Source organism: Anopheles funestus, chromosome 2RL (genome assembly GCF_943734845.2).
Source record: "Anopheles funestus chromosome 2RL, idAnoFuneDA-416_04, whole genome shotgun sequence".
In the NCBI taxonomy this organism is placed as follows: domain Eukaryota; kingdom Metazoa; phylum Arthropoda; class Insecta; order Diptera; family Culicidae; genus Anopheles; species Anopheles funestus.
In genome coordinates, this window is record NC_064598.1 from 48,181,390 (window position 1) to 48,197,342 (window position 15,953).

At 42.6% G+C, this 15,953-nt stretch overlaps 1 protein-coding gene across 2 annotated transcripts in view; it reads left to right on the forward strand.

Moving 5' to 3' along the window:
- Window positions 1-9,979: 9,979 nt before the first annotated feature.
- Window positions 9,980-15,953, forward strand: part of LOC125760875 (FH2 domain-containing protein 1) — a 45,818-nt gene continuing 39,844 nt past the window's right edge. For both annotated transcript variants that reach the window (XM_049421422.1, XM_049421423.1), the window contains exon 1: window positions 9,980-10,267. The gene's annotated coding sequence lies outside the window, so the exon portion shown is untranslated. The remainder of the gene's footprint in view (window positions 10,268-15,953) is intronic.

The following is a 15,953-nucleotide window of genomic DNA, read 5'->3' on the forward strand; positions in this document are numbered from 1 at the left end:
GAGGGTGTAATGCGACGGAATCGCAACCGTCACTGCACATCGGCGATCGGTTTCGGCTATAAATAACTCTCGTCGGATAAATCACCTCTCCAGCAATCAGTTTAGTGGCTATTAGCGTTACAGGGAGAAGCAAAACAAAAAAAGAGGTCCTTCTAGCCGGACCGCGAGAACTAGCGAATCATAAATTTTAATGTCAAGCTTTAAACACACAAGCCGTTGGCCCCTTTTTTGGCCCAACATGTAACATGGTGGTTGTGGACGCGACCGACTGATAGACGTAAGCCCTAATGATGACTTCTGAGTTACAACAAAATCCACCCAAAATAAGATGTACAATCTCAATGGGTGCAACTGTCCATTGAGAGTTCGCTGCCCACAGAGATGCAATCACTGCAAACTGCTTGCGAATGCATCGATCCATCCCATGATGGCCAGTTCAATGCAACAACGTTCGTTTCTTTTTTCTCCCCGAGATTTGGATGAGAAGCTGTGGCATCGGAAAAGGGGATTTTTAAAAACAACGCCTGATCGAATGAAATGGTGATAAAGAGAGACAGAGCGAAGAGAGAGAGAGAGAGAGAAAAATTGGACGTATAGCCCTCACACATTATATGCACACATTTAATTCATTCATTCGCCATATACGCCAACTGGAACAGGCCGAGTATGTAGTGCTGAAGGTCGCTCAACGGACGGTTGGGCGAAGTACCGAATGCCGGTGGAAGGCGGACTGTTACATCGTCGCCGTTGCCACCGCCCAAACGATCTCCTTACGAGCTGCTTCGTCTAGCTGCATCAACAAGTAGCTCCATGACCATCTGTCTCAGCGGGAACTATTCGAACCGTTCTTAGGGGTTTTTTTTCCTTTCCTCATAAAGAATGAGATGAGTGATCCTTACGGACTTCCTTATTCCTTCGACTGTCGTTAATGAGAGGAAATTTGCGATCAATTCCATCACACATGTATCTTTCCAAAATCACCGGGGATGTTGGACACAATGCCTAACTGTTTCATCGATGTATCGCTATAAAATCTGTACAATTAAACAATTCATCTTCTAAGAAGCCATATTAAATTGCCACGCTCTCGTTGATAGAAATAAAATAACAAACATACAAAGTCACATGAAACGCGCCCCAGGGGGAAGCTGTTGTTCGCGATAAGTGGGCGATAGGGTTCGCTATTAATTAGAAAAAATGTCCATCATTAAATGCTACTCCATTCAATCTTGGAGTTATTGTGGATTGAGTGGGAAAGTGGTGGCTTTTAATTGTATGCATTTAAAATGCAATAGACACTTGTGTAGTAGTATTGTTTGAATTTTTTTACGTAGTTATCATCGATACCCAGGGATGAATGTTTCAGTGTGGGTAACGTTACCGCTCAAGCATTAGACTTGTATTGTATCTGACTAATGGACATTGATTTTATGATGTTAATATCGGATATATCTGGTACGATCAATATCAACCGTAGTAGACAAGATTAGTAGTGACAATAAGTAGAACATATACCTAAAGATGAATTGTTTGCGATTGGTATTAGTTTAGATAGCGAAAAGTATCGAGTTTTTTTCCTCATAAATAGAACTTTAAGAGCTTTAAGGTCGTTCGGTATCATTCTAATGACGTGGAAGAGAGATCAGAGTGATGCAATAATTCGACGATCGTACAACTGATGAAGTCCGTATTTACGATCGCCTTTTAAGTTTTTCTTCTTGGTTAGAACGAGCAGGCCTGTATTAAGACTTATTTTACCACGTTGCAGGGTAGTCAGTCCTTGCTAGTGGGGGGACGGTCCGGATGGGATTTGATCCACGGTCCTGTCGTGCGGACTGGCGCCGTTTATCACATACACCACCTTTTAAGTTATTATGATTTTAAGCTATTAAGCCTTATATGTTATATTATGTACCTATTTAGAGTAACAACAAGTAATACGGCTTGCTCAACGTAAGCGTAGGCGTAAATTAGTCCTTACTTTCGTTATTTCGTATTACGAAGTTCTATTTGTATGATAGACCGCTTGGCCAAGCCGAACTCTATGTTTTGTCTTTCTACCCTCATATCTTAACCCCAAACACTGGATACAAGTAGCATGGCGACAACTAACGATTCCAATTTTAATTTGTTCTTGATGTCTGAAGTGAAAAACAACGAGGATTTGTTTCCTAGACAGTCTGTTTGTGGATCGGCTGTGCATTTAATCTAATCCGATTTTATTACTATTAGGAATATTATGTCTAGTATGTCAATGTATAGCAGAGACATGTACTTCTTCTTCTTCTTTTGTGGCACTACAATCTCAAGAGGTCGTAGTCTACCATTTCTGGTTTTCCTTGACTTTGTTCACCCCTAATAGACCTGTACGGTGTGTATGGGATTTGATGCTCGGTCCTGTGGTGTAAGTACCGTGTTTTGGTCGCCCAAGTGACATATACTAAGACATCGTAAAGTCAAGCTAAACAAATTCCGGGAAACGGCATTGTCTTGTTTTGCGCAACATTTAACATGAGACAGATTTGTGTAAAATGTCCCGGTCAACCATTTGTTACTGGTTGAGAAGGTGTTTTATCTAATTTTTTGCTGGTTTTTATAGGCTTCTTATAATGTATTACAGTTTCAATTTGGTTATAATGTCATACAAAGCTTTATACAAAGCAAATGGAGCGTTATAATATGCCTATTTTTTTTTTTTTTTTTTGCTTAACGACCTTACAGAGGTCACGCCGGCCATTTCTGGCTTACTAGTCTTATTTTTACCACGTAGCCGGATAGTCAGTCCTTGCTACGGGGAGACGGTCCGGATGGAATTTGAACCCGGTCCGGCCGTGTGGACTGGCGCCGTTTATCACATGCACCACCGGGCCGCCCCATAATATGCCTATATGTTGCTCCATTACTTTAGGGAAAACAGCTAATATCATTCATTTATGAAACATTTAAACAATAGCTCATTCTTTGATGATTAAACCAAGAATTATCATTTAACAAATCCTTGCGCCATTAAAAGCCACCTCTTCTGGCTGTTCAAAGGTCGTAACAATTGCGTGTGTGCAGTGTGTTTAGAATCGCGTATCGCTTCCATTATCGGGAAGCACGAGATGGTACTACGTCGGTGTTACTGTTTTTTTCTTATTTCTTTCCCTATCGAGAGTAGGTGTGGTGTGGTGCGCACCAAAGCAAACGAAAACGTAGTATCAAAACGCGTCGCAGCCCACAAATCAAGTGCCGTGAAATGATAATCGGATCATTAAATATCATGTCGATCGGAGTGTTTCCACCGCTTTTTCTTATTCTATGCTATTTTAGGTGGAGTACTCTTACCGATTAGCTCTGATTTAAAGATTCACGTTTTGCTGATAGACAGACTGGAAGCATTTCGCTCACGATGACGCCACAACAAATTTTCAGGGCTTGGTTTGGGCCTTGCTGATACGCAACGAATCAATTCGGCGCCTTCCTTACCCGATGGCTCCGAGTGCCCCGTGGGTCTCTGTTCCGAACATTTAGGGATTTTGTTTTGCCGCTACCCCAAAACTGTCGATAAGCCAGCAGAGGTGTGATGATTTCGTTCGGATATCGCTACCGTTTGACGTCATTGTGCGAAGGCATCGAAACGGTGCAGGTCAGAAATCAGAAATCACGGTCGGGATCTTAAGTAACTCAAAGGCAAAGCAGTCCGTTACACATGGTCAATGGGTAGGTTAGTATCGGGCACACGGAACGATTCGTGCAACGATATCAACATCTTAATAGCAAAATCTGGATCATAAAAATGCGGAAAAGAAACGTTTTTGGGTGAGTAATATGCGTTGTTTTTGGTGGAACGATTTTGCTATCGACACCCGAATGACGGTGATGAGGTGTTATTTGCAGGAGACGTTGTTTGCGATACGGGGTTTCAAGTAATTGTGGCATTCTTTCGGAGGTCACCATTTTTTGTGTGTCTTTCAGAAAAGGTGTGCGCCTGGTTGTGATAAGACTGATAAAACGATCGCAACTACTTACCGTTAGCCATCGGTTTCGTTGTGCAATTTGTAAGAAGCATTTCTAAATGATCTTTCATTTACCTTCCTACCCTACCTAGCCAAACTAGGGAGGCTAGTGAAAACACCTTATCTTCAAATTTTGGTTCAATATACTTTGTGGATGCGGCATAAACTAATATAAATTTGCTGAGCTATAAACTCCGCCGCCCAAGGAAGCGTATTACTCATCGTCTCATTGACCAAAGCCACAACACATCACAAGTGGTTGGAATTCCGTTTGAAAAGCAAAGGATTGCCAGATGATCGCAGAAACCGTATGCTACCACACGCGACAAACCGTTTTTACGGATGCGCGACAACTCGCAGATCCCGCAGTTACCCTCTCCCCCCTCCCCTTGCGCGATCAGTCAGCCAGCCTCCGTGAAACGGCGAGCATGCTGCGTTACACCATCTCGGAGAACCAGCCGAAGTTTCGGAGAGTGAGAGAGCTTAAAGCCCCACGATCGATCCACGGTGGGTTGGCTGCATGCGTACGCGCTGTGCGCGCGCGTACGAGAATTCGCTTGCCGCTGCTCAGCACGAACAGCAACCATCAGTTTGCTTCGAACCGTCGGCGCGATCAGCTTAGGCAGCTCGCCAAAAACTAACACAACTGAGAACAACTGGCGGGAACGTAACCCTTCCCAACGGCGACCCTTCCGAGTGCGTTACGCGGACGCGAAACGTTATAAAACAAACCGGAAAGTGGCAACGATAATAGTCAAAATGACAGTTAGACGGTGTTCTTTGCATCTTCACCACGCGGTGAGATGATTGCAGAGAGCGTGTGTGTGTGTCCAGTCGCGCAGAAAGTGTGTAGTGGAACAGTAAACAGTAGGAAAAGTGATCCAGTAGGCGAGCCTCCAGTCGACTCGATTGGGGCGTTTTTCATGATTGAGAAAAGTGCTCGGAAACTCGTAACATAGTGATGCTGGGTTTTGTATAAAAAAGTGCATGCAGTGCTGGGTAACAGGACTTTAAAAAAAGCGAAATACGAAGTAATAAGGTGAAAAATCTTTAAATTAAAACTAAAAAGTAAGTGTATTGTTTTATGAATGCAAAAATCAAACGTTCGGAGAGAAGCTTCCAAAAATATTTCTATTTCCAATCGTTGTCTTCATGCGGGTGATAATGAAGACATCAGGAGTACAGCAGAAAAAGATGCCCACAAAAAGAACTCTAAATGTTCTAACAAAAACCTTAGCTCCAGTATAGTTAGCGCAAGAAAGAAGGCAAACGGGTAGCAAAACACAGAAAAAACTAAACCCGCCAGCATGGTCTGGAGGTTCTTAATACCTCCCTTGGTGCGCAAAACTTCACCACCAAGGGAGACCACAACGGCCGCCGGTCCAAACCAGGTGAACCTGTGTCCACCTGCCGTCTAGAAAAGGAGGTACGAACCGAAACCTGGGTGGGTTGTTGCTGGCTTTCGTCCCACAGCCGTATCCCGCGAATTCGTACCAAGGTTTGAGATTTGAATTTTTATGACTTCGTCACCAATCGGTGGGTTTATTTTCATTTCTGCTTCCCTGTTTCGCCTTGCTTCGACCAAGTGCAGTATTTCGTCCACTTTCATGGTCAAGCTGGGCGTTTGGGAGTTAATGTTTGTTGTTGCTATTAAAACATATTCATGGACCGTTGCTTTCTTGAGGGAGGATGTGATTCGACGAAGGATTATCGATAATCTATATGATTAATTTTATTCCTTCACATAAGTTCGTGTGTGTGTGTGTGTGTGTGTGTGTGTGTGTTTGGGGGAGTCTACGGCACGTAAAGAATGTTATCGGTGCCAAATGGGTAGAAAAAATGTTAATGCCACAAATCCCGAATGCATTAATTCCAACAGATAGGAACGGTAGCAGTTGCTACGCTACGCGCTCACACCTTACCGCAGCAAAACTTGGTTACAAGGTGGTTTTTTAGACAAAAGTATACAAACAAATCGCGACGTCCACAACCGATCGAAGCAAACATTGAACCAATCCGCCCACGAACATGGTGGACAGCTTTTATTTAGAGAACGACTTTTTGCATCAGGTTTTGGATTTTCCTTTGAGGTTTGCAAACTGCACGATCGATTTTTTTGTGAATAGTTCCAGCGCGAAATGAACGTACACCAAGAGTGGGGAGGTTTTTTTTGTTGGTGGTTAAGCTAAAAGACAAATGAACATTCATCAGAAAAATCAACACCCTGCAGAGTTTAATCACAACTCAACGGTATGGCGCTATTGAAATTAATGGTCACAACACTATAAGAATACGCAACGGATTATCATACAAGGCAAAACGTTTGGGTGCATTTGCTTCATATGCTTTGCCTTGGCTGGCTGTTTCTGTTTTCCCTTAATGTGCAGCAACACACCGCACCAACACACCGAATCTTTTGAGAGACAAATTATAACGATCGATTTAAATTCGGCTGTACCAGCCGATCGCGATGGGTGTTGGGTGATGGGGCTATTAATTGAAATTTATCACCAAGCTTCTCTGGGATCTGCAATTAAAAATTATTTCTCGTTTGGTTGGACAACAGTATTAAGCTTAGTGTTCGAAATGAATTTCACAGTAGTTTTTGACGGGGTTATGTATGTTACCGTGTGATGGCGGTCACTACCGAGAGAATGCATGGGAGCTCAGACACCGATATGAGGTGTCTTGGTAGCATCAACAGGTTCGAAAGTGATCTCCACGATCATGGACACTGTATCTTCAAGTGATACCGATGCGGTTAAATCGTTTAAACTGTATCAACTTGCAGCTCTGTAACCGCAACCGTTGATGGTAAGGAGAATCGAATTCGCTACAATGACAATGCTCACTGAAGATTAAATTCTCAAGATCATATCTGATATAATCTGTTGATGGAGGTAAAAATGAAACTGGAAGTTGGTCAGACAAATACCATTTAAATACAAACGTGAGTAAGCAAAAAGAGGACTTGAGGTTTTGAGCTTTTTTTTTTGGTTGTTCTTTAGGATATGTCAACTACAGGATCAGGTCTGTCATTGCACAGTTTCCTTGATTTTTTATCTTTATAATTGTGTAATCTGTGTTCTGATGAGGTTCAGAGTACCGGTCCTGGCGTTGTGAAGTTTATTAAAGCTATAAATATGATTGCACAATTTAACTGACATAAAGTACTTCCAAACATGTCTTTACAATAGCTAGTAATTGCTTTTAAATGAAGTTCTATGATGGGGAATGATATTTTTTACCAATTTACGTACAGCGCTTTCTTACCAACGCTGCTCAAAATGCCCCACAGCAAATGAAAGAAATAAAACATGCTGGAATAAAATGTGCATTGTATTAAACCGTTGTTTTTTACCAGCTTCACAATTCACAATTGTCTCGAGCTGGTTTGTGTAGACATTTCCTTACAATTACGTCCATGTTTCCACTTTCTTGACACTTTTCAAGGATGAAATCGGTTCGAGGGAAAAGAGTGGGCGGGAAGCATACCATTACCCCATTGCGCTTTCCCCTGCCAGGATCATTTAGAGTACCAAAATTGTCGGTCCATTCTTTGATGCATTTTGGACCAACGAATGGATTAACGATTTGCAGTGATTTATTGCGGTTCGAATTTCATTAAGCGGAAGCATGTCGTATTTTTTTTCAGACGAGTTACCCGATTACTCGTTGTTGTCTTAGCTGCCCTTACTGTGGAAACAACAGGAAGGAAAGCAATTGTATGATTGTACCGAAAATATTAAGAAAAAGGTAACATGATAAGCGAAAGCTAACCAGCCGATCGAACGCGCGGGTGCATGTAATCCAATTAACCGATACAACCGATCATGCAGTTGGGCGGAAATGGGTCAACAGTCACCGTGCGGGCTGCTGTTTGATCGATACGTTCAAAAGAAGCCATAAAATAATACCGCTTTGCTGTGTCGATTGGTTTCACTCATTAATCCCTAAGGAGTCGATCAGTTTTGGGTTGCGATCGTGGTGGGGTGCAAATTGGGCTAGAATCACGCAATCCGATGATCGTTGCGTGTCACGAACAGTTAGCGGGTCGTAAATCATTCTTCTGTTCATGTGCGGAATAATTAACGATGCTGAAATGAAAGAATTGAAGCATCATAAACTGCCAATATGAACTCATTAAAGACCTGCGCCTGTCTGGCGATTCTTGGAGGATCTCCCGGAACACGATTTGTATCTTAAATGGAATGGAGGTCTGTAGAATAGAACTGGTGAAATAGAGCCATAAAGTGCCAGCAAACGTCATGGGTGAATAGCCCATTGGTGCGCTCCCATACCGAGTTCCTAGATATCTAAAGGTTTTGTCCAGCTCCATGACAAAGGAATTCTTGACTCGACCGATCATCAGTTCCGGCACCCTTAGGGGCATTAAAGGAGATAGTCATAAAATCGTTCACTGGCGGTCTTTTCGATGAGTCTCCTACATCAACAAAACCCCCTACCACAAGGGGGCTAAGGAGTCGTACAGACCCAATCAAACATAACCAAACCTAGTCTATCAACTTACTACCAACCGTTGGGCGCCACTCGCTTCCATTCGGAGGGGTTTTCGTCATAAAACCGCACTTTTACTACGTGATAATAATACCATATCGAGCTGTGGGGTGATGACTATGGATGGGACATCCGCAAACCGTACAGATGTGCGTCGTTACCACTTGTCTTGTCTTAACAGAGTGTTGTCTGTGTGTGTGTGTTTAGGGTAAAAAACAGAGTCACGCAGTTGCACCACAAGTTCGCTATTCGAATTTGGTTTACGGTGAGTGAGTTAAATCCATTGGTGACAAAAGGCAATAAGTTGTGGCCAGGTATAACACCATGCGACACTGACGTCTGCAACCTGAATGCTTGCTTATCTTGGTTATGATGCACCATAGAACGAATTGCTTTGTCTATAGAGGCGTAGGCAACGATTTGGTGCGTTGTATAGTTTTCAGAATTGCAACAGATTCGTTTCTACCATGATGTTATCCTTCATCGTAATAATACAGTTTTAGAATTAGGCACCAATCTTTTTCTTGTCCAATTAATGGCGCAGGTTTATCTAATGATCGATTTCGAAGGTGCATCTCTTCTCCGAGGGCTACATTTATTATGATCGAGGCGAGAAATACGTTTTGAAATAATATGTTTAGGGTTACGGTATAAAGATGATTGTGGATGTATTATAAACATCACCTTCCGATGGTTCTATTAAAAACTCATTTTCTTAATTGAAAGGCATCTGCGGCAAAGATTCGACAAGATCAAAGGCTCGAACAAAACAATTCGTCTTACGTCTGGTTCTCGGTTGTGTGTGTTTCATGTTGTTGAGACTAGTCCCCAAAAAAGAATGATAATTTTAATGTTCCTTTTTTCCTACTCCATTTTCTGCAGGATGAACTCCGGTGATACGGTGACGACCCTTCGAAGAGCTGATTATACGTGTAAGCTGCACTCTTTTCGTAATCTGATCTGAAGCTGCTGCCGACAGTGAAGTGAATTCCATTAACATTCGGACACTCTTCACCCGTGCTAATGATTTGATCGATCGATCGTAGTTCGATTTTTTGGTTCGAGAACGTGTCCATTTAAACTGCGATCATCACCGGAATCGGGACTGGTGGCGCCAACTGCTGCTAATGCTGCTGAATGTTTGTTTTGCTTAATTGTTATTTGTCTCTGTTTAATTAATAATTACTCCTCCCCGTCCATACATGGGAAGCTCAAGTGTTCTGTTGATATTATTGAAGAATCCAAACAAAACCTAACGCAAAAGTGCAGAACAAATTTCACAGAGCAACAGCAGAAAAAAAGTCATCGTACTTTCGGGCCAGAACACCAAACTAGCCATACAAAAGAGTGCCATCAAGGTCAGTTTTTTTTAGAGCTGCGAATTATTCGGTACGGTTTGATTTGTTGATTTGAAGATTTAGAGCCTCGAAAAGTGTCGTGAGATTTCCTATTTGTTTTGAATGAGTGCGTCTGCATACGAAAATTTGCAAGTAACAGTGAGGCGTGACACATCGTTTCATGACAGCTAGAAACCGTCGAAGTAAAGCCACATTGCCTACTCGTGACCAAAGTGTGTGTAACGGAAAGGTGCGTGTGTCGGAAGTGAGTGCGTGCATTTGGTTTTCGGAAGCGGAAACAGTACCAACAACACTGTACAGTCGTCAACGTCGACGACAACTCAATCAACGGAACAACGGCCCGGTCATACAACCGAATGCCACCATCCTAATGAGTGGAATTAACCATTGAAGGTAAGAGAACACTGTAGGCTGGGGAGGTACCAGAGGTATGCAAATTTAGACACGTATGCTTTCGGTTGTTTGAGCCGGATTTGGGAGTACTTCCGTTTACGTGGGTCCCCATTTACGTGGGTGCCTTCTACGGGGTCTTTCACTCCGCTTGACGTTTTGTCACTCAAACCTACTATACTTTCGGTCCCGGTACGAAACAAACGACGACTGGTGACACTTTCCTATCCTAGCCACATGGAACGCAGGTGTCTCTGTACAGTTACTCATAGAAATTAGAACTCGACTGTTTCTTTCTTCTTCTTTCGGGGTGAATTTCATTCCATTTTCCATTTTCGAGATCATTGCCGTGCATGTTGCATTTATGATGTAAATCTCATTTGAATGATAAATAAATGTCACATCACATCGTTGAAATCGCTGCACTGTGCTTTACCAGACGAATTAGGCTGAAGAGTGGCGTACAGAGGGAAATCGGAAACTGGTCATTGCCCTTCGTTGATTGAGGTCAATGTATTTGGGAAGTGTTCAGTTAAAAATCGGTTGTCAGTTGCTTCATGTTTCGTTTACCAATATCATGAAGGTTATGATGATTATACGAAACATTTGATGTCAAAATTGCAGTTAATCGAACGATCAATTGAAACCGAAAAAATGGGAAACTGAATAACCATCTGGATATATTCTCAAGTTGTTTATTTTGTTTTTTTTTAGATCCGGTTTTGTGTATAGGATCTCCGATACTTAGAAATGGATTAGTCATCCTGATGAAACTATTAAAAGCCTCCAATGCTTGAGACCCGAATGCCACAACTTTGTTTTCCTTCATAATTGCCCTCTTATGTAATGCTGAGCACGGTTACCTCTACTAGCTCCTTATGCATCTCGACCCCTAACGGAAATTCAAAGCACAACCGGCATAACCGTAGAACAATTGTCATTCGAAACAGAGCACCCTTATTACTCATGCATGTTTTTCTTCCAAGTTTCCTACAAAAGAATAGTTTCATGCGAGAAGTAAAGGGTTTCTACCCTGTTGTCCAAATGGGTGGCCGCTTGGTTTTGATCGTGTATGAATATGGAAGATTGATATTAATCATAATAACACCCGCGTATTGCGCGAGTTTCTTGAGAGTCGTGCCGTATGTTATTTGTTGAACGTAAAAAGCTCTTCAACTGATCGGGCTGCTTATGTTAATGTTTTATTATTTTTTACGTTTATCCTAAACGTGGGAGCAAGCACTAGCGAAGATTCGGAAGGATCCGCCCAGTGTTCCTAGCGATCATCTTCTTGCAGTGGCAATCGATTGAACAGATTCGTACAAAACATGAGAAATGATCGAATGTTAACGAACGAACCGATCCATTGATGTGTGCGGATCCATTTGTTGGTTTATATCGCGTGTTGAGGGGGTCCATCTTTAACTAACCCGCTGGTTTCCACCGTACGTTTGCTGGGGATTTATTAGCTCTTGCATACATTCTTGCGGTGGACTGTGTTATGCTAAGACGGTTGGAATATTCCGTGCCGCCCACCAGAAGACACAACCATTCCTGGTCGACCAACGACGGTGGTCCATGGCGATCAATTCTTCCCTAATCGGTTACCATTTCGGGAACCGACAAACACGGATCCCAAAGGCGTCCAGAAGGTGGCTAACTTATGCGGATAGCTTACATCTAGGCAATGCAAATAGACGACTAGTAAGATGATTATGATGATGATGAAGTTCATCAAATTAGCAAACGACCCGGCGCACGACCGGCATCTTTGCAGGGATGTGTTGGCTAATTGTGTATGATTTATGCGTGCTGACAGCGGGTGTCGACTGCTTTTGCATACGGGTCGATCACAATGTAAGTCGCGAGGATCAAAACCGCTGCAGGAGATAAACATTATTTAAGAGATCGCTGCGGAAATGGTGGAGAGAACAAGGGCTGAACTGCTACAGAAACTGAAAAGACATACTGCAAGGATAAGATAATAGCTGGAGGGTTTCGAAAAAATGAAGAGAACCAAAGACTTGTGGACTAGAATTTGTAAGGGGCGTGAGAATTTACGAGGCTCAGTCCAGCGTGTGCCGCCAATGATGGCGTATATTGATGCCTTGATTCATAAATAATGCACCTTGCAAACTCCTTTTGCGCTATCTAGGACACGTTCCAGTGCTGATGCGGGAATATCTGGCAGTGATCAGACCAGACTGATCAACCTCCTGTCCGGATGGATTCTACGAAAATCTCCCTTCGAGGCACCTGCAACGTTATTGAAAACATTCTTCAATCGACTGTGCGAGACGGTCGTCCATTAGCTTGAGGAGCATGTTTATTAATATTCATATAAAATAAACCGATGTGGATTATTTCTTGGAAATTGCTTCTCAGTACAACGAGAATATATCGGTGGATGGGGACGAATAAGCTCCCAGGTACGCTGTGTCTCGTGTACCGATGAATGAATGAAACTGTGGTATGAGACATGTTTTGCAATATTTCATAACCACGATATTTCTGTTGGATGTTATTCACAGCACGAACTACGCTTGGTTCCGTGCTGACATGCAGCCAGAATGGAGGTAAATGGAATAATAATTCCGCACCCTGTCGAACGACACCCGTGTCTTCACAGATGTCAGACATTGTAACGTTGCTGGGATCCGATTATCTGTTTGCCCCGTGGTTATAACTTACTCGATTTTCAATTAGCAGTAGTATGACTTTTGTATGTTATTTCCTCGTGCTGTTATTGCATTCTTATGACCCATCCAATAAATTCCCACTTATCGTTTGGGTGGACTTCTTGCGTTGAGTGTGAGAATAGGGTCGGCGGAGAAGCATGCAAATACTATACATTCAATTATAATTAAGCTTGTATATCGAAGTGTGAAATGTGTTGTTTGTATGATTTCATCGAGAGATAGGTTATTGATTCAAATTTGTATAATGTAACGAGTGTTTCATTACTCTCCTCTTATTACTTTATATTTATATCGTGCTGTTCCATTGCATTGCAAAGTGATGCTAGAATTAATCGAAGATCTTTATATATTGGAATTTCTAAATCGATAAATCTAGCGTTCCTGAGGCTACAAAAGGCTCCAAAAGTCGACATATACTGACTCTTAGCTCTGTATCACATCAGCACACTCCGTTGCCGTACCGTTTGAAATTCACATCAGTTTCTTATGTTAGCATTCACCACCAACCAAGCGGACATACTAAGTAATCGTCTGCAAGTTATTATGTTCGCTACGTTCCGATGCAATTGGACGTGCTTCCAGCTAGCAAAATTCAACGACCTTTTCGACATGATCGTAAACCATTTATTTTGCAGCACCAAATTGATCACGAGCTGCGAAAAAAAACAACACAAAAATACATCAAATCTAGTATCTTATGCACAGGCAGACAGAGTCATAACTGACCACCATGATACTGAAGCCAGAACTCAAGTGACTGAATAAAACCAAAAACAAAATCATCAAATTTCGCCCACAATCCACCACACGCACACCAGGGGAGGATCACAACCAACAATGTGACCGGTTGTCGTTGTGTTTTGTTTTGCTGGTGGCCTCGAACGATAAACCGCCAACGCATCCCGGTTTACGCTATTGAACAGCGATGATGTTGTTCTTTTGTGCGAGTTTTAATGCTTTCGCTTTGCTGTACTTTTAGTGTGCAGAACATCACTATTCACTTCCCTCCCGAGGTAAGGTTTGGTCAAGTGTTCAAGAATGATTGCGACAAACTTCAAATGATTCATTTCACACTTCTAAGGGGAAAAAACCTGCACACACTCTGCCGATGCTGCATTCAACTGATCCCGGCATAAGAAGAAACAATCGATAATCTCTTGAAAAGATTCCCACTGACAACTGAGCCCAAAACGGAGGTTGTCTGCCTGCTGCCTAATGTTTCTCCTTTGGGAGGGCCAGAATTTTGACGTCTTTTTGGACGCTGGTCCGTCAGGGCGGTGCGTGGGTTCATGGAGTGGTTCTTTTGATTTTGCTTCAACGCACTCCCATTTTCGGACACACGGTTCGACCATCCCTGTCATCATCGTCATCAGTGTCCGCGTAAGGGACTGTATAGGAATGAGAGAGTTGCGATATTCATAAGCAGACATTTACAAAACAAAAAAACAAAAATCCTTCCCAACAAATTTTTGCCACGTTTCTTGCCTGATTGTTCCGATTGTTGTGTGTACTTCACGGCGTTGTAAGGTGTGATCGCCTATCTAATGCCGTACTTTGCCTTACGTGCGGCATCTTGAAACAAAGGACGCTCCCATCTTGTAGCGCGAGGATCGTTAAGCAAGTTGAAGTTTCGGCAACATCTCAACATCATCATCCGTTGTGCAAGGCGATCAAATTTCGTTTAATGTAGGCGTAGTTCCTCAACATGAGTCAGAACGGTTCTCGGCGTACGGACTGCGTCGTCCGGTTCCAAAATATGGCCCGAACCCAAGGACAGAAACGGAATCGCGAAATCAATTCTCTTAGAAATCTTCTCAGCAACTGTCGAAATTCTGTGAGAGTTCGTAATGATCGTGTCTGATTTTGCGACTAAACGTACCCAATGGTTCGATGATTTTATGACCATCGAACGTATACATCAAACTAAGAAACAACGTGCTAAACGAATTTACCGATTTATAAGACCAATAAATTTAGCTTCGCTTGATAACGGATCGATTGTTTCAGCATTTATTTTTCAGCGAAGACGATTGATTTGCGATCAATCCTCATGATTTTTGATAATGACGTTTCCGTTGATGGAGTTTGTTAGGATAATAGCTCGATATAATATTTTATTTTCTGCCTTTTTGTATGCAAATGAAACGATCCCTCTCTAGAAATTAGCATCATGTAGGAGTTGACATTCAGCGTCTACGAGGCTATTACCTCTACGGGACTGGGATTTGTAAGTAATATTTCAAGCAATTTTGCAATTCGAATGGGTTTTTGGTTTTGTAAAGAAACACATTTCAAAATTTGTATTTTTTTAAAGCGATTTCCATTCTAAATGGCTCCAAAAATTAAAAAAAAAAAACCAAAAGAACCTCTTGCATAGTGTCAACAATTGACTGGTTGAACTTCTGCTGCTGATCAAGGTAAGCGAGAGGGCCAACTAAGGCGTTTGGCCAAATTAACTCCCAAGCGCATTGTGCAGGACTTGATAAAAGCAACCATGCAATTGTGCTCTTTGCGTCTCGTTGCCTATTCCTTCTTTCTTCCACCAGAAGGGACAGGAAGCGACACATTTGCGTACGTCGAATCCGTGATTGTCAACCTTTCAGTTAACGGAGGGGATCAACTCCCAAAAGGAAGGATGGAAGGAAGGGCGAAAGAAGCAGGGCCGGAGTTACTCTGCAATGTCACGGTAACCTCTCGGGTGGCTGATTACGCATACGCTCCACCAACGACCTTCAAGGTCGTCTGCCTAGCGCCGGCAATATTTCTTTTTAGTCTTTTCCTTCCCCTCCGCTTGCTTATGCTTCGTGTTGGTTGTTGTCGCGAAAAATTTCACCACAACCTCGAACTTCTCCAGCCACTCTTGCGGCCATCATTACTCGAAGCTATCCGTGCGCCATCTTCACATCAAGTAACGGTGTGTGAGTGAGTTGTTTGTTTTGGCGTTTTGCGTAGCATGGAAGAGAGTGCTGAATGAAGGTAAGTAGCAGCCG